Below are 18,116 nucleotides of genomic sequence, written 5' to 3'. Positions count from 1 at the left end.
ATATATGGTAAGGCACATTCCTGTAGTAAAATAATGTCAGCCTTCTCTTTACTTAAAAACTGTAAAATGTTTTCAGCTCTTAGCAGCGATCTAATGCTTCTTACATTGATTGTGGATATGGTGAGTGTCATAATGATGTTAAATAAAGTAACCCACAAGGTAAGGCTATTTCCCATGTTTAATAATGGTGTGTTCTTCTTACTTTCCAGATGGAGATTCTGGCGGGCGTGTACAGAAGCTGAGGCACGACTGGCAACACCAAAGAGGACCAATCCACAAAGCTGGCGCATTTCACTAAAACCAATAGGTCTGTGTGCATGTTAAAACCATCATAAATAATGCATTCATACATTTTATAAAAGGATGTGTACGCTCTACCACCTATAATGTACGTTTTGCAATGTCTCATATTCTTATTTTGCCTTCGCATCATGAAGAGTGAGGAATCCACATCACTTCTTCAGACACCCTTTCTTCTTTAATCCATCTCGTGGAACTTAATGGGGGTTCGCCTAGTGGCTCTGCACCCATTTGCGCTTCACCCAAGTAGTCTTCTCTCATTTCTTCTAGCTCCACACCGCGCCTACGCCTGGGTGTGGAAGCCTTAAGTCGTATGTGGGCGAAGGCAATTGCATTGGGGGAGGTCTCTGGCCACCGACGCTGCACATCATCCGATAAGGAGCTCAGCGCTTCCTGTCGGACTTCTTGAGCGTCCTCTGGCTCTAGAGATACCGCCAGTTTTTTGGCTGTCTGACCATCAGGTAGGGAAGTGGATGATTCTCCACTCTCCTCCGAGACTGTCGTCATTGCCGGTTCTCCTTTACTGTTTTCCATCCCTTCCCTTCTATTTTTAAAACTCACTTCCACCTCACCTTCTGGGTTCGCTACATGTTCCTCATTTATGGTTTCTAAATCTTGTTGTACTGAGGGCGGTGCTTCCACTCCACCCACTTCCCTCCCCCTTTCCCTTCCTTCTCTAAAGACTCCTGCCTCCCTCTTCCGTTTTTCTTCCTCTCTTCCACTCACAGGTTGCACATCCACCCTACTTGTAATAGTACCTATACATTCCTCAAGTATGCTTTCCAAGTCTTGCAGGTCTTGTAACCCAGGGGGGGGTGCTTCCACCTGCACTCCACCCCCTACCCTCCCTCTTGCCCCTTTCTCTCTAGTCCCTCTGGCCCCCCTCTTCCGTTTTCCCACCGTTTCACTGATAAGAACAGATTTTTTTTTTTTTTTTTATTCGAAATACTCAACATTTAATACAATAAAACATTAACTGTTCACACCACACCAATAACGCGATAAAAATACCAATAGTTCAATAAAACATCAACAATTTCAATAATGACATTAAAAATTCCATAAAACATTCTTTTTTGAAAATACACCAACATGCTTAGTTACTCTTTAGGTACACCTGCGGGATGGTGTGTTAAAACAACTTTTCCGTTTTTTATTTCTTTTGTATACCTTTCCTTAGCTCTCCTATATGTCTCGCGGTCCGTATATCCCTTTAGCCGCAACTGCTCCAAGGTCTGCACCCATGACCCCGTCGAGTCGAAAATCGTCGCCATCAAGGGTGTATGGGGTCCCATTGGTGGAAAGGGGGATAGGCTCTCCTCCTCCGCACTTGTCTCCTCGTCCTCCTCTAGTGCAGAAGAGGCCTCTTCATCTCCCTCTGATGTGGGCGGATCCCCTCCCTCCCCTAGGCTCCTCTCCTCCTCCGCTGTGGTCGCCTCCGGCGGGAAGGGGTCGTCCTCCACCGTCCCCATGCAGATGACGCTCTCCCAGACCGTCTTCTTGGGGGTCGAGGCCTGGGAAGGTCTGGGTACCGCCTCTTCGGTCTGGGGGGTAGGGGGGGTGGACTTCCTCTCCTTGTTCCGTCGTCCCCCCTCCTCCTTGGGAGGGGTCAGCCCTGTCCTGGATCTCTTCTTAGAGGTGCCGGGAGTGGCCTTCTTTGGTTGCCCGGCCGGTCTGGACCCGTCTCTCTGGGGAGGGGGAGCACACAACAGGTGAGTAGATTTCTTCCTTACCTCCCCCTCCCTTGGCCGTTCCTCTTCACCCGGGACTGCATCTTTGTTGTTTTCCCTGCCGGTCTCTGCCATCATCCCCTCGTCTACGGTTACTGATGTCCCGGGGCCGGCCAGGGATCCCTTCGGGGCCTCCCCGGAGGGCGCCGCGGTGGTCTCCCTGCTCCTGCCCCCTATCACCGCCGATGCGTAGGTGGATCCAACGCTGGGGCAGGAGCGCTCCAGATGTCCCTCACCGCGGCATCTTCTGCACCTCCGGGGGCCCTTGCAGTCCCGGGCCACATGTCCCGGGTCCAGACAGTTGTGACACTTCCGGCCCGGGCAGCTCTCCTCCTTGTGTCCATACTCCCGGCACACTCTGCAGTGGTCGGGCTGACCCCTGTAAAACAAATATCCACGGTTAAAACCCAAGGAGAAGAGGGCTGGAGGATGTACCACACCCCCCTGGCCGTCTTCTTTAAAAGTCATAAAAAACTGGCGACGGCCATTCCAGACCCCCAGCTCGTCCCGCACAAACTTCTCCCCCGGGTGGACCTCCCCGTAATTCTGGAGGAACCTGCGGATATGCTCCGTGGGGACATACGGGTTGAACATGTGGGTAGTGACCAGACGGCGGCCCTCCACCCACAGAGGTTCCACCACGAAATGTTTACCCACAGGATGTTCCTTCAGCTCATCCCTCCGCCCCAGGGCACGTTGGTAAACCTCGGCAGAGTTGAAGGTGACCTCAAAGTAGGCCTGGGGCCCATTGCGCTGGGCGCAGATCAAGTCCCAAACCTGGATCCCTAGGGCTTCTCGCAGCACCTCCCTTATGAAGGGGACCCTCTCAATGAAGGGGGGCCCCTCTCCACCGGGAGCCCAGCGGAACCTGGCCGTGTTGAGCAGGCCTCCCCCTGCTCCCCAGCCAGGCCCCGCCGGGTAAGCTGCTGTCAGCCCCAAGGTCCCGGCTGGCTGACCGCCACCCAGCGCCGGTGCCACAGGCCCACCATCGGCCATCCTCTCCCCCCCTGCCGGGAGGCCCGGAGCAGAGAGAAGCCGCAGTTCCTCCACTGGTCACCGGGGGATTGTCCAGAAGTCCACCCGGGATCCTCCAAGCCGGCGAGACGAGCCTAAAAACAGGAGGAGGAGCTGGGCGGTCCCCAAGCGGTGGTCGGTGGGCAATGCCACCAGACCAATTGCTCATTAGGTTCCGCCCAGACTCCTCCTGTTAAAAAACACAGAAAAAAACAGGCAGTTAAAACACGAGCATAGAAACAAGCATGTAAAAGCTGTAGTAAAAGTCTAAAACAGTATATAAACTGATAAGAACAGATTTTTTTTTTTTGTTTTGACGTATTTTATTGTCACTCAATCATGATTTACATCACATCACATGTATGGAAATCAAAACACTTTTTTTTCCACATTTTTCCATATTTTCTGTGTCCATACCCACACGGGCACCAGTATGACCATGCATTTTCTTTCTCTTCTTGTTTCCCAGAGGTCCCTTCGGCTAAGGGGGGCAGCAAGACGGCCCCACCAGATGACATCATCACGATCCCTTCCCGCCCCTATGACCATCCCATCATGTGGGTGGCCAACTGCCTGCCCATCGTATACACAATAAAATGCATGATGGATAAAATGAATAAATAGATGAATAAAAGAACAAATAAAGGGTGAAAACATGAGTGAGTATATGCATAAAACAAACAAAATAAAAACTACTAATAAAACTTGTTTCCTTTGTCTTGTTTAAAACATAATCATAGTCCTGCCAGGGAGTACTTTTTAAAAGAAGTTTCCTCCTGCCACAACCTGCTAGAGGAGATAAGACGTGAACATTCATTAGTCCATTTAAAAATTTCTTCCCCCCCTCAAGTCCAATCACTAAGGTGGCCCAGAGAGTGCTGGGGACACACTCCCCCGCTCTGTCAGCCTGCTGGCCCAGCGGAGATCCTCCCCTGGCCCGCTGCCCCTTTCCAGAAACCGGTTTCCTCAAAGAACGTTGACGGGGGCCCGGGCCTGACTCGGGGTGACGGGAACCTCCCTACGTGCAGCCTCGACCCCCTCCTCCGAATGACGACGCCCGGCGACCCCCGCAGCGTCGATGTTACCCCTTTGCAGTAAAGCGTGCGGGGGCACCGTAACGCGTTTCCCCACCAGCAGGTTTCTTGAGGTCCACAGAGCGGTCTTTGCGCAATTTAAGGTGAGCCAGAGTGCTGCAAATTCTTTTTTCGGTAACTTCTCCACCCCTTGGCCCACCCCGTGCACCGCTAGCCGGGCACCTTGCAGGTGGACCTCACCTGCTGGTAGGCTCGGGCATGCCAGGGGGCCGATCTTGGCCCACAGGTCCCTCGCCACCCCACACTCCCAGAAGACGTGCCCCACTGTCTCCGGTCTGCCGCAACCCGGACGTGGACAGATAGCGGAGGCCGCCATACCCCGGGAGTGCATGACTGCCCGGACTGGGAGGATCTCATGGGCAGCCATCCATGCCAAGTCCTTTGCCTTATTCTGCAGAGCGGGGTGTGCCACGTTCCTCCACACCCTCTGGGCTTCCTCCCGGGTGAGGCCTGGGATCTGGCTCACCTCCTGCCGTTCCTGCACACAAGCAGCAAAAGCTTTCGCATTTAATAAAATTGTCTCCCCCACATTTTCCATGTCATGTTGCTTTAAAAATTTCTTTATAAAACAGTACTCCCTTGGCATCTTAAAAGCAACCGGAGTTCTTAAATCAACTTTTAACAGTTTTAAATGTCTGAGGTATGACCCCATCCAAAACCGCACTAATTGTGCTGCTGGGGATGATTTGGGTACGGTCAGGGCATATCGCATGTGCAGGGCCACAAAGTTACTCCCAAAAAACAATTGTGGGTCTGGTAGCCCCTTGCCTCCCTTCTCCGGCTTCTTCTTGACCACCTCTCGTCTCAGCCTCTCCCACTTTGACCCCCATAAGAAATAAAAAATGGCTCGATCCATCGCCAACAGGAAAGACCTGGGTGGGCTAAAAACAGAACATAATAACAACATCAAGGGTAAAATGACTGCTTTTATAATTAGAATCTTCCCTTCTATCGTCAACTGTCTTTGTCCCCAGAATCCTAACCTCTGTCGCACTTTCCCTATCATACCTGTCCAATTGCCTGACCCACCCCCGTCTCTGTCAAACTTTATGCCCAAGATCTTCATATCAGTATCTTTAAAATTCACTCCTAAGTCTGGTCGTACTGTCCCCCATGGTCCGAACAATTGAGCTTCCGACTTTGTTCTGTTCAATTTTGCCCCAGATGCCTTTCCGTACCAGTCAGCCAGATCCAGGGCTCTCTGAGCTGCTACAGCATCTGTGCACAAGAGTGTTACATCATCCATGTATAATGTACACGACACTGTCACCCCTCCCGGTAATGTCAGTCCTTTGATCCAGGTATCCCTTCTCAAGGCCTGTGCAAGTGGCTCTATACTGGTCACGAACAGGAGCGGGGATAACGGACACCCCTGACGAACTCCCGAGCGAACTCTTATCGCATTTGTCAAGTGTCCATTTATCATTATCCTGCTCTCAATGTCATCGTACAGCAGCCCAACCCACTTAAGGAACCTCCCTGGAAACCCCATTTTCCCCAGTACCTGGAACAGGTACTGGTGCGAGACCCGGTCAAATGCTTTTTCAAAATCTAAATTTAAGACTAGAAGCCGAAAATTTCTGTCTCTCGCATAACAGATGGAGTCTCGTATCAAGACCAGGCTGTCCGTGATCCGCCTCCCGGGTACTGCACAGGCTTGATCCGGGTGGATCACGTCCTCTAAAACAATCGACATTCTAAGAGCTAAAATTTTACTAAAAAGTTTGCAATCACAATTTAAAAGAGTAATAGGTCGCCAGTTCCGAATGTCTGTCTTTTCCCCTTTTTTGTATAGCAGTGAGACTGTCCCTAATCTAAAACTAAGTGGTAGTGTGTCCAGGTCAGAAAATTCATTAAAAATAACTAAAAGATCGTCTACTAAAATATCCCAAAACGTCGTATAAAACTCCACCGGGAGCCCGTCTGCTCCCGGTGACTTACCTTTACTAAAAGCCTTAATGCTTTTGTCTAATTCTAACCTTGTAAAATCCTTCACCAAACCCTCTTGACTTTTAACTTTATTTTCAATAAAACCCAATAGTGTCTCCGTTGCTTCTTCCTGTATGTCTTTAAAACCATATAGTTCCCCATAAAAATTTTCAACTATAGTGCTTATCCCCTCCCTTGTTGTTTCTGTCTTTTCATTATCCTGTAATTCTGTAATCCCTCCCCCTTTGGTAATAATTTTCCTAAAAAAGTATCTTGTACATTTCTCATTTTCTTCCAAAGCCTTTTCTTTTGCCCTCAGGATTATTCCTTTACTCATTTCATCACTTAGTTTTGCCATTTCCTGTTTTACCCCCTTTATTTCTTCTGCCCAGTCCAATCCACTATTCTGTAATTTAAAATACCTTTCCAGCCTCTTTTGCAGCCCCACCATGCATCTCCTTTGTCTTGCCCTCTTTTTCCTACCTGCCATCTTAAAAAAGGTCTTGGTCCTTCCCTTCACCATTTCCCACCATTGTGCGCGTGTACTGTAACAGTCTTGGAGGCTCCGCCAGAGGCTGTACTGCTCCCTATAGGCCGCCGTAATATCTTCCTCTGCCAGCAGGGAGCAGTTCAGCCTCCACAGTCCTCCTCCTCTTGTCGCGTCCGTGGGGAGTGACAGGGTGCAGGTCAGCATAACGTGATCAGAAAAAAACATGGGGGTTAATGTCGCATCTCTGGGCGGGCAGTCTCTTGTTAAAATATAGTCTATTCGAGAGGCTCTGGTACCATCACCACTGAACCAGGTGAAGCCCTCCTCTCTCGGATGCATTTGGTTAAAACAGTCCACTAACTTAAAATCTCGTATCAAGTCATTAAACCTTGTGGACGAAATGTCTAATTTAAAATTTTCACCTGCATTTTTCCTATCTTTCTTTTTTAAAACACAATTAAAATCTCCCCCCACTATTAGCGGCACCCTCCCCAGCATGTGGGGCTGCAGTTTTTCCCACAAATCCACTCTTTCATGTTTGTCATTAAAACCATACACATTTAAAACATTAAAATCCGTCCCCATAAAAGTCAGATGTACTAAAAGGGCCCGCCCACTTTCCACCACTGTGTGACCCTTCACCTGTACACCAGCATTTTTTATTAAAACCGCCACTCCGTCTGCCTTGTTGTGGTTTGAGCCGCTCCATAAGGATGGTCTTCTCTCCCACCTCTCTTCCCAAACCTTGTAAGACTTTAAGAAAGGCAATGCACATTCCTGCAGTAAAATCACATCATCATCTCTTGTTGCTAAAAACCTTAAAATGCTCTCTGCCCTCACCTGTGATCTCACACTTCTTACGTTAATAGTAGATACTTTAAGAGTCATTAAAAGGTATAAAAAGGAGCAAATCCATAATACTGCATGCATTAAAAGTGGCAATTTATAAGGACGTTAAAAACCCTAAAAAACTAAGAGGGTAAACGATCAAATCTAACTATAAAACCTGTAAAACTAACTATAAACGTTTTACAATGTCTCATATTCTTATTTTGCCTTCGCATCATGAAGAGTGAGGAATCCACATCACTTCTTCAGACACCCTTTCTTCTTTAATCCATCTCGTGGAACTTAATGGGGGTTCGCCTAGTGGCTCTGCACCCATTTGCGCTTCACTCAAGTAGTCTTCTCTCATTTCTTCTAGCTCCACACCGCGCCTACGCCTGGGTGTGGAAGCCTTAAGTCGTATGTGGGCGAAGGCGATTGCATTGGGGGAGGTCTCTGGCCACCGACGCTGCACATCATCCGATAAGGAGCTCAGCGCTTCCTGTCGGACTTCTTGAGCGTCCTCTGGCTCTAGAGATACCGCCAGTTTTTTGGCTGTCTGACCATCAGGTAGGGAAGTGGATGATTCTCCACTCTCCTCCGAGACTGTCGTCATTGCCAGTTCTCCTTCACTGTTTTCCATCCCTTCCCTTCTATTTTTAAAACTCACTTCCACCTCACCTTCTGGGTTCGCTACATGTTCCTCATTTATGGTTTCTAAATCTTGTTGTACTGAGGGCGGTGCTTCCACTCCACCCACTTCCCTCCCCCTTTCCCTTCCTTCTCTAAAGCCTCCTGCCTCCCTCTTCCGTTTTTCTTCCTCTCTTCCACTCACAGGTTGCACCTCCACCCTGCTTGTAATAGTACCTATACATTCCTCAAGTATGCTTTCCAAGTCTTGCAGGTCTTGTAACCCAGGGGGGGTGCTTCCACCTGCACTCCACCCCCTACCCTCCCTCTTGCCCCTTTCTCTCTAGTCCCTCTGGCCCCCCTCTTCCGTTTTCCCACCGTTTCACTTTGCCCCGCCCCTTCACTTGGTCCCGCCCCTTCACTTGGCCTCGCCCCTTCACTTGGCCCCGCCCCTTCACTCGGCCCCGCCCCTTCACTCGGCCCCGCCCCTTCACTCGGCCCCGCCCCTTCACTCGGCCCCGCCCCTTCTTCCCCATTCTTCTCTCCTGCCTGCTCACCATGCTGCATGTCGGCCATTTTTGTTTTCTGTGTTTGTTCCTCTGCCATTTTAGCTTTAACTTTATTCGCAAACGATAACGGACACTCTCTAAAAAGATGGTCATCTTCCCCACACAAGTTGCATTTCCTTCCATTAGGACAATTTTCAAAGACGTGGCCCACTTCCCTACACTTTTTGCACACAGTTACCTGACAAGCTTCTGCTAAATGTCCAAACTCTCCACACTTCCGGCACAGTTTGGGCATTCCCTGATAGAAGATATAGCCCCTATTTTCCCCCAAGGCTATCATGGACGGTATGTGCTGCAGGCCCAAGTACCCTGTTGGCTCTAGCTTTAATTGTACCGACGCTTTCCAAGAGCATGTCCATATGCCGTCTTCGTCCATTACCTTACTAGGCGGAGTTTTAACTATGCAATACCTGCCAAGCCAAGTCCCTATATCCTCTCCTGTGACCGTTTCATTAAACATTCTTACATATACCAATTTCTGTGGGTTAACAGTCAGTTTTTCTACTATAAACAAGGCAAACTGGTCTCTGTGTTTCTCATATCTTTGCCAAAATTCTAGCAGCCCTGCTGCTGTCCTGAAGCTTACATCATATCCTCTGTTACCAGGCAGTGCTAAAATACAGTTTAAATCCGTGGCCTTAAACCCCAGGCATTTCTGGATCAGTTTTCTAGAAAAGTCTAATCTAGATAGTTCTCCCAGATGTTCCTCTGGGCCCATGTATCGGAAGCGGACACTATGGTGCCTCCTCACACCGACTCTAGCAGCCGACATGATGGAGGCACCTCTAGTTTAAAGGCTAACAGCTAGCAGCTAACTCCACAACCGATACAAGACCCACAAAAGAAAAAAAAAAAAAAAAAAAAAAAAAAAAAAAAAAAAAAAAAAACAGCACTTACCTTTGTTGACCGCCGAGGCCCAGGCACTGAGCGCCTACAAACCGTCCACCACAGCACCCTCCTTGCAAGATGTTCTCCACTCCAAGATGCACCTAGACAATTCAAAAATAGAACAAAAGTTTAATTAATTTTCCACCACTTTCTCCCTTACAATTGTACTCTCTGAAAGAAAATGGCCGCCGCCACTGATAGGCTGCAGTCAGGTATCTCCAAAGAGTCGATCGCTGTCTCCGCCCCTTGATCTTAGCCAAAAGGCCGAGAAGCGATAACCTGAAATGGGCGCTGGCCTGGGCGCCGGCCTCGCCGGCACAGGCCTCCCCTCCGCGGAGACAGCGCCCTTCCTTCCTTCCAGCCGTACGTACGCTCACCCTTCCCTTCGTGCCACGCCCACCCCTACGTTTATACACATTCTCATTGTACAGATTGTTGCGGCCCTGCCCGGAGGCAGAGCGCTCCAAAAAATCAATTTGACTCTTTGACGTTCCCCTCCACGGAAATCTTTAGTAAAAGGCGAAAGATTTGTGCGTGAATGAAGAGAAACCCGAGCTATAGCCATGTAGGCTCAGGCGTCCCGCTACGCCAACCTAAAGCCTAGCTCGTTTGTTCGCGGTAACAAGGGAGGAGCCTGCGGGGCTGTGGCTTGTTGGCAACATCAGGCAGGCAGGCAGGCAGGGCTGGCAGGCTATAATGGAGAGAGAGAGAGAGAGAGGAGGGGAAAAAACAGTAACAATCTCAAAAAAAAAAAAAAAAAAAAAAAAAAAAGAACAAAAACGGAGGGAAAACTGCAAACCGCCGAAAGGGGAGTGGCCTCCGCTCGCACTGCATTTGTGACCAGCTGACAAGGCAGTGAGAGAGACAGAGACCACTCACTCCCCTTCATTCTTACTTATTCTGGTTTTTTTTAAAGGAGTGAGCGCTTTTGGCTGCTTTGTTTTATTTATTCACACAGACAGACAGACAGACAGAGACAGACAAATCAACCAACAAATGTAAAAATAAAGTTTTATAATATATATATATATATATATATATATATATATATATATATATATATATATATATATATACATACACACACACACACACACACACACACACACACACACATATTACAAATTCATTAAAATAAACAGGCTGATCATACCATACAACCAGCAACAAACTCTTTCTTTTCCACACGTTTAGGAAGGTGCACCGTTCCTGGAGGTACTGCAATACCAGGTCGATGCGTGGGGCGAACGGGGCAAGCCCCTGTTTCGCCTCCCTGTTCTAAAAATCCATTTAATATGAAGTCCTCATATAGAGGACGTATCAGATATTAAACTGATAAGAACAGATTTTTTTGATTTGACATGTTTTTATTGAAACTGTGTACACAATAAATACAGCTCTTAAAATGCATAGGTCACCTCACATCCCATAAAACTGTGAAAAGGTAAAACAGGCCAATAAAACATCAGTCAAAACATTATTTCTCTTAAAAACCACAGATACATTTCCCTAAAAAGTTATAATCCTTTTAAAAAAATTTTAAAAGGGTTTTTTTAATGCATCATGTGTCCAAATTTAACATTTGTTATCTAAACACCTACAACAAGGAACTGTTGCCCTCGCCCAGGGGGTGGGGCAGAAACAGGGCCGAGACAGGGCCGAAGAGGGCGGGTGGGAGGCCCCACCCCAACCGGCCCGCCGGCTGGACCCCTCCTGTGCGTCTCCAGCGGAGATCCCTCCCATTGCCCACTGTCCTCTCTCAGGCAAACCATCCCCTCAGGGAACGTCGGTGGGAGCCCGGGCTGGTGGTGGCAGGGACCCCCCTGCGTGTGGCCTCGGCCCCCTCCTCCGAATATCAGCGTCCGGTGCCACCTGCAGCGATGTTACAGTTGCCAGCTTCATGAGGGCGTGGAGGGGCACCGTAACGTGCTTCCCCACCAGCAGGTTGCGGGAGGTCCACAAGGCGGCCGTCACACTGTTAAGGGTGGACCAGAGCGTCACAAAGTCTTTTGCTGGCAACTGATTTAGGCCCTGGCCCACCCCGAGCACCGCTTGTCGGTACTCTAGTGGGTGGACCTCCCCTGCTGGTAGGCTCGGGCATTTCAGGGGGCCGATCGCGGCCCACAGGTCCCTTGCCACGCTGCACTCCCAGAGCAAGTGCCTCACGGTCTCTGGCTGGCCGCAGCCAGGCCGAGGGCACACCGCCGTTACTCCCATGCCCCGGGAGTGCATCACCGCCCGGACCGGAAGGATCTCATGGGCCACCATCCAGGAGAGGTCTTTGTGCCGGTTCTGCAGGGCCGGATGAGCCACGTTCCTCCACACCCTGCGCGCCTCCTCCCTTGTCAGCCCCGTCACGCCGCTCACCTCCTCCTGGTCCTGGACAAGAGAAACCATGTTCTTCGCATTAGTCCAATTTTCCAAACCACATTTTTCTAATTCATACTTAACTAAAAACTTCCTGATAAAATCATATTCTTGTGGCATTTTAAAAGAAATAGGTGTTCTACTGTCCTGTTTAAGCGCACCCAACTTCCTTAAGTAAGACCCCATCCAAAACCTTACCATGGCTGTTGTTCTGGAACCAGATGGGGCCATTGCATATTTAAAGTGCAATGCCGTGTATTTGCTGCCTAAAAATAAATGGGGGTCCGGGAGCCCCTTCCCTCCATTCTCGGGCCTCTTTTTAACCACATCTCTCCGCAGCCTCTCCCACTTGGACCCCCACAGTAAGTAAACGTAGTGGGGTTTTGGGATTTTGATGAACTAAATAAATTGCCATTGTACGCAATAGTGGGGCAATGGGATTGTAACCCGAATTTGGATCCCAATTGCCGTTTAACTAAATTGCCGAATGGACACCTTTGTGATTTCCTTACTGACCACACTGGTAAGTCAATAGGGGCTTCGTGGACGCCTGTAGGGGCGCCCTCGCGCTGTCCGTGGACCACGCCCGATACCGGCCACTGATCCGAAGTCAGTTTTAAGTCGTGGCACGTGGCATAATGGGCAAGCTGGCAAGGGATCCCACTTCCAATTTATTCAATGTGTTGGCATGCTATTCAAATAGATTGCAAGTGGGAGGTTTCAACACACCTCCCCCAAACCCCACCCACATCCCATTTCTAGTTTATACCATGTGTTTGCTTGGTATTGAAATAGATTGCAATTGGGATGTTGGCCACCACCCACCCCAGGTGGGCGTGTACAAGTTCAGGAATTAAAGGTAGGGGCACAGGAAGAGAACCGAAGGTCGTAGGGGTCCGAAACTTGGTGGGGGGGTAGTGTGGGACCCCCTAAACAACATATTGAAGCCCCGCCCCCAAAAGTGGGCGTGGCCGGAAGTAGATGTTCCCATGGTCCGATTGGCTCGAGACTTGATAGGGGAGTAGTGTGGGACCCCCTAAACAACATATTGAAGCCCCGCCCCCAAAAGTGGGCGTGGCCGGAAGTAGATGTTCCCATGGTCCGATCGGCTCGAGACTTGATAGGGGAGTAGTGTGGGACCCCCTAAACAACATATTGAAGCCCCGCCCCCAAAAGTGGGCGTGGCCGGAAGTTGTAGTTCCCATGGGCCAATCGGCTCGAAACTTTGCAGGGTAGTTCTGTTAGGGACCTCAAACAACATATTAAAAGCTCGTGTCCGTAGGTTGTCGGGAAGTCGAAAAACGAACCAGGAAGTGGAACAGGAAGTGACTTTCCCGAGGTCGTAGGGTCATGAAATTTCATAGGGCATGTCTGAGAGGGCTCCGGCACAACATACTGTAAGCCCGAGTCCGAACGCCAAGCGGAATTTTCACACCGCCCAACCAAATCCTTACTAACCCTTTCGCATCCCAATTCCAATTTATCTCACATAGTGCTCATAGATGGTTCGTGGACACAAATCCTATTCACCTAGTCCATTGAAAATAATTTTCAGGAATATTTTTTTCTGATTTTTTTACAAGGCTCTGGAAGGGCCTAGACATGCGGTTTTCGGATATGTGGTCGAGGGCCCCGGGACGAACCAGCATTCGACGCCCCGACTTCGAAGCTCCTCCCTAAACCCTGATTGGCCGCATCCCAATCCCAATCTATTTCCATTCATTTTTCGTGGACACATTGAAAAAGCAATTACCTGTTGGCATGCTTAAATAGATGGCAAGTGGGATGGTTAGACACACAATAGATTGCAATTGGGATGTTGGCCACCACCCACCCCAGGTGGGCGTGTACAAAGTTCAGAATTAGAGTTAAGAGCACAGGAAGAGAACCGAATATCGTAGGGGCCCGAAACTTGATAGGGGGGTAGTGTGGGACCCCTAAAACAACATATTGAAGCCCCGCCCCCAAAAAGTGGGCGTGGCCGGAAGTAGGTGTTCCCATAGGCCGATCGGCTTGAGACTTCATAGGGGAGTAGTGTGGGGCCCCTAAAACAACATATTTAAGCCCCGCCCCCAAAAGTGGGCGTGGCCGGAAGTAGGTGTTCCCATGGGCCAATCGGCTCGAAACTTTGCAGGGGAGTTATGTTAGGGACCCCAAACAACATACTAAAAGCTCGTGTCCGTAAGTGGGCGGGAAGTCAAAAAACGAACCAGGAAGTGGAACAGGAAGTGACTTTCCCGAGGTCGGAGGGTCATGAAATTTCATAAGGGATGTCTGAGAGGGCTTTGGAACAACATACTGTAAGCACGGAGCCCTAGGTCATACCGTTTGGGCGTGGCTAAGTTTTAAAGGTGTTTTTTTTCTAACACAGAACAGTCACAAGCATACATTTGGGGCCGCTGAAGGGCCAAAATTTGACGTAAAGGTCCCAAAATCGGTCGGGGTCATGTATGTTATGGCCTAAAAGAGGATCCCAAGGCCCAAGTCCGTAGCTCAAAGCGTTGGCGTATGGCAACAAAAAAGATAATGCACTGTAGGGAGAGGCCTAAAGTTTAAACGCATATTTTCATACATTTGGGGCCGCTGAGGGGCCAAAATTTAACCTAGGGGTCCCAAAATCGGTCGAGGTCATGTATGTTATGGCCTAAAAGAGGATCCCAAGGCCCAAGTCCGTAGCTCGAAGCGTTGGCGTATGGCAGCAAAAAAGATATTGCACTGTAGGGAGAGGCCTAAAGTTTAAACGCATATTTTCATACATTTGGGGCCGCTGAGGGGCCAAAATTTAACCTAGGGGTCCCAAAATCGGTCGAGGTCGTCTCTGTGATGGCCCGATGGAGGATCCCGAGTTGCAAGTCCGTAGCTCAAAGCGTTGGCGTATGGCAGCCTAAAAGATATTGCGCTGTAGTCGTAGGCCAAAGGTCAAACAGAAATGTACATACATTTGGGGCCGCTGAGGGCCCAAAATTTAACCTAGGGGTCCCAAAATCGGTCGAGGTCATGTATGTTATGGCCTAAAAGAGGATCCCAAGGCCCAAGTCCGTAGCTCGAAGCGTTGGCGTATGGCAGCAAAAAAGATATTGCACTGTAGGGAGAGGCCTAAAGTTTAAACGCATATTTTCATACATTTGGGGCCGCTGAGGGGCCAAAATTTAACCTAGGGGTCCCAAAATCGGTCGAGGTCGTCTCTGTGATGGCCCGATGGAGGATCCCGAGTTGCAAGTCCGTAGCTCAAAGCGTTGGCGTATGGCAGCCTAAAAGATATTGCGCTGTAGTCGTAGGCCAAAGGTCAAACAGAAATGTACATACATTTGGGGCCGCTGAGGGCCCAAAATTTAACCTAGGGGTCCCAAAATCGGTCGAGGTCATGTATGTTATGGCCTAAAAGAGGATCCCAAGGCCCAAGTCCGTAGCTCGAAGCGTTGGCGTATGGCAGCAAAAAAGATATTGCACTGTAGGGAGAGGCCTAAAGTTTAAACGCATATTTTCATACATTTGGGGCCGCTGAGGGGCCAAAATTTGACGTAGGGGTCCCAAAATCGGTCGAGGTCATGTATGTTATGGCCTAAAAGAGGATCCCAAGGCCCAAGTCCGTAGCTCGAAGCGTTGGCGTATGGCAGCAAAAAAGATATTGCACTGTAGGGAGAGGCCTAAAGTTTAAACGCATATTTTCATACATTTGGGGCCGCTGAGGGGCCAAAATTTAACCTAGGGGTCCCAAAATCGGTCGAGGTCGTCTCTGTGATGGCCCGATGGAGGATCCCGAGTTGCAAGTCCGTAGCTCAAAGCGTTGGCGTATGGCAGCCTAAAAGATATTGCGCTGTAGTCGTAGGCCAAAAGGTCAAACAGAAATGTACATACATTTGGGGCCGCTGAGGGCCCAAAATTTAACCTAGGGGTCCCAAAATCGGTCCAGGTCGTCTCTGTGATGGCCCGATGCAGGATCCTGAGATACAGGTCTGTAGCTCGAAGCGTTGGCGTTTGGCAGCAGTCAACGTGTTGCTGTGTAGGCCTTTTTTAATAGGAGCAACACAGACACACTTGTGGCCCCTGAGAGTCTAAACCTGCACGTATCCACACGTGCCTGCAGAGTGTTATTAGACTCAACAAATTGAGAAAGATAGTGCATGCACAGAGCCATAAGTCATATGGTTTGGGTGTGGCTATCATTTGAATTTGCACTTTTAGGCAGAAACTCCTCTAACACTTAAAGCACAAGACCATGTGTGCGGGGCCCCTGAAGGACCAAACCTGCACGTATCCACACGTGCCTGCAGAGTGTTATTAGACTCAACAAATTGAGAAAGATACTGCATGCACAGAGCCATAAGTCATATGGTTTGGGTGTGGCTATCATTTGAATTTGCACTTTTAGGCAGAAACTCCTCTAACACTTAAAGCACAAGACCATGTGTGCGGGGCCCCTGAAGGACCAAACCTGCACGTATCCACACGTGCCTGCAGAGTGTTATTAGACTCAACAAATTGAGAAAGATAGTGCATGCACAGAGCCATAAGTCATATGGTTTGGGTGTGGCTATCATTTGAATTTGCACTTTTAGGCAGAAACTCCTCTAACACTTAAAGCACAAGACCATGTGTGCGGGGCCCCTGAAGGACCAAACCTGCACATATCCACACGTGCTTCCAGAGTGTTAATATACCCCACCCACTGAGGAAGATACTCCGAGCACAGACCCTTAGGTCATACGGATTGGGCGTGGCTAACTTTTGAAAGTGATTTTTTTCTAACACAGAGAGGTCACGAGCATACATTTGGGGATGCTGAGGGGCCAAAATTTGACGTAGAGGTCCCAAAATCGGTCGAGGTCGTCTCTGTGATGGCCCGATGGACCATCCCAAGTTGCAAGTCCGTAGCTCGAAGCGTTGGCGTATGGCAGCCATTAATCTATTGCGCTGTAGTCGTAGGCCTTAAGGTCAAACCCAAATTTTCATACATTTGGGGCCCCTGAGGGGCCAAAATTTGACGTAGAGGTCCCAAAATCGGTCGAGGTCGTCTCTGTGATGGCCCGATGGACCATCCCAAGTTGCAAGTCCGTAGCTCGAAGCGTTGGCGTATGGCAGCCATTAATCTATTGCGCTGTAGTCGTAGGCCTTAAGGACCCCATTCAAATAGATTGGAATTGGACGATTTGTACTTACCGATCCCAATTCCAATCTATTTGAATGGCATCCCAATTCCAATTTATTTCCACGTGTCAAATAGATTGGAATTGGGATGCTGTTTTTTCAGCCAAATTATGACTTTGTGCAAACTTCACCACATGCACACAGTGAGTCAGGGGGACTCATACATGTGTGTGTGAGTGTGTGTGAGTGTGTGTGTGTGTGAGTGAGTGTGTATGTGTGTGTATGAGTGAGTGTGTATGAGTGTGTGTATGAGTGTGTGTGTGAGTGAGTGTGTATATGTGTATGAGTGTGTGTGTGTGTGTGTTTGTGTGTGTGTGTGAGTGTGTATGAGTGTGTGTGAGTGAGTGTGTATGTGTGTGTGTGTATTGGAAAAGGGATGGTAATCATGACTCATCCCAATTCCAATCTATTAGACACAGGGAAATAGATTGGAAGTGGGACATCATTCAAATAGATTGGAAGTGGGACGTTGTGTACTTACCGATCCCAATTCCAATCTATTTGAATGGGACCCCATTCAAATAGATTGGAATTGGACGATTTGTACTTACCGATCCCAATTCCAATCTATTTGAATGGGACCCCATTCAAATAGATTGGAATTGGACGATTTGTACTTACCGATCCCAATTCCAATCTATTTGAATGGCATCCCAATTCCAATTTATTTGACTGATGGAAATAAATTGGAATTGGGATCCCATTCAAATAGATTGGAAGTGGGATCGGTAAGTACAAATTGTCCAATTCCAATTTATTTGAATGGCATCCCAATTCCAATTTATTTAACTGATGGAAATAAATTGGAATTGGGATGCAGTAAAATGAGGTTATAAGTTATTTTACAAAACACTTATTTTAAGCTTAGAAAACCATTTATCCATACTCCCCATGTCTGTCTGATGCAAACTGAGTGGTCATAGTTTTGAAATTCCACTGTCCAATACCCCACTATTTTGATGACTTGAATAAATTGGAAGTGGGATCTCTATATCTCAGCTTCAGAATGACATAGCTTGAAAATTTCAACGCTCAGCACTAAGTTTAGGTGTGCCTGACTCACTGTGTGAGTTTGGAGAAGATTGCAGAAAGTCAAAATTTTGGCTCAAAAAAACTCTAAGGGGTACCCCTG

The 18,116-nt window shown here is 48.6% G+C and overlaps 2 non-coding genes across 2 annotated transcripts; both read right to left on the bottom strand.

The window, feature by feature from the left end:
* Positions 1 to 9,908: 9,908 nt before the first annotated feature.
* LOC143486157 (U5 spliceosomal RNA) lies at positions 9,909 to 10,027 on the bottom strand. The gene has a single exon (XR_013123155.1). It is a non-coding gene; the product is annotated as a U5 spliceosomal RNA (small nuclear RNA).
* A 635-nt stretch (positions 10,028 to 10,662) lies between these two features.
* LOC143486578 (U2 spliceosomal RNA) lies at positions 10,663 to 10,851 on the bottom strand. The gene has a single exon (XR_013123542.1). It is a non-coding gene; the product is annotated as a U2 spliceosomal RNA (small nuclear RNA).
* Between the last annotated feature and the right edge of the window lie 7,265 nt (positions 10,852 to 18,116).

This window comes from Brachyhypopomus gauderio, unplaced genomic scaffold, assembly GCF_052324685.1.
Source record: "Brachyhypopomus gauderio isolate BG-103 unplaced genomic scaffold, BGAUD_0.2 sc44, whole genome shotgun sequence".
Classification (NCBI taxonomy): domain Eukaryota; kingdom Metazoa; phylum Chordata; class Actinopteri; order Gymnotiformes; family Hypopomidae; genus Brachyhypopomus; species Brachyhypopomus gauderio.
Note: the sequence above shows the minus strand (reverse complement) of the source record. Positions and strands in the feature narration are given on the sequence as shown.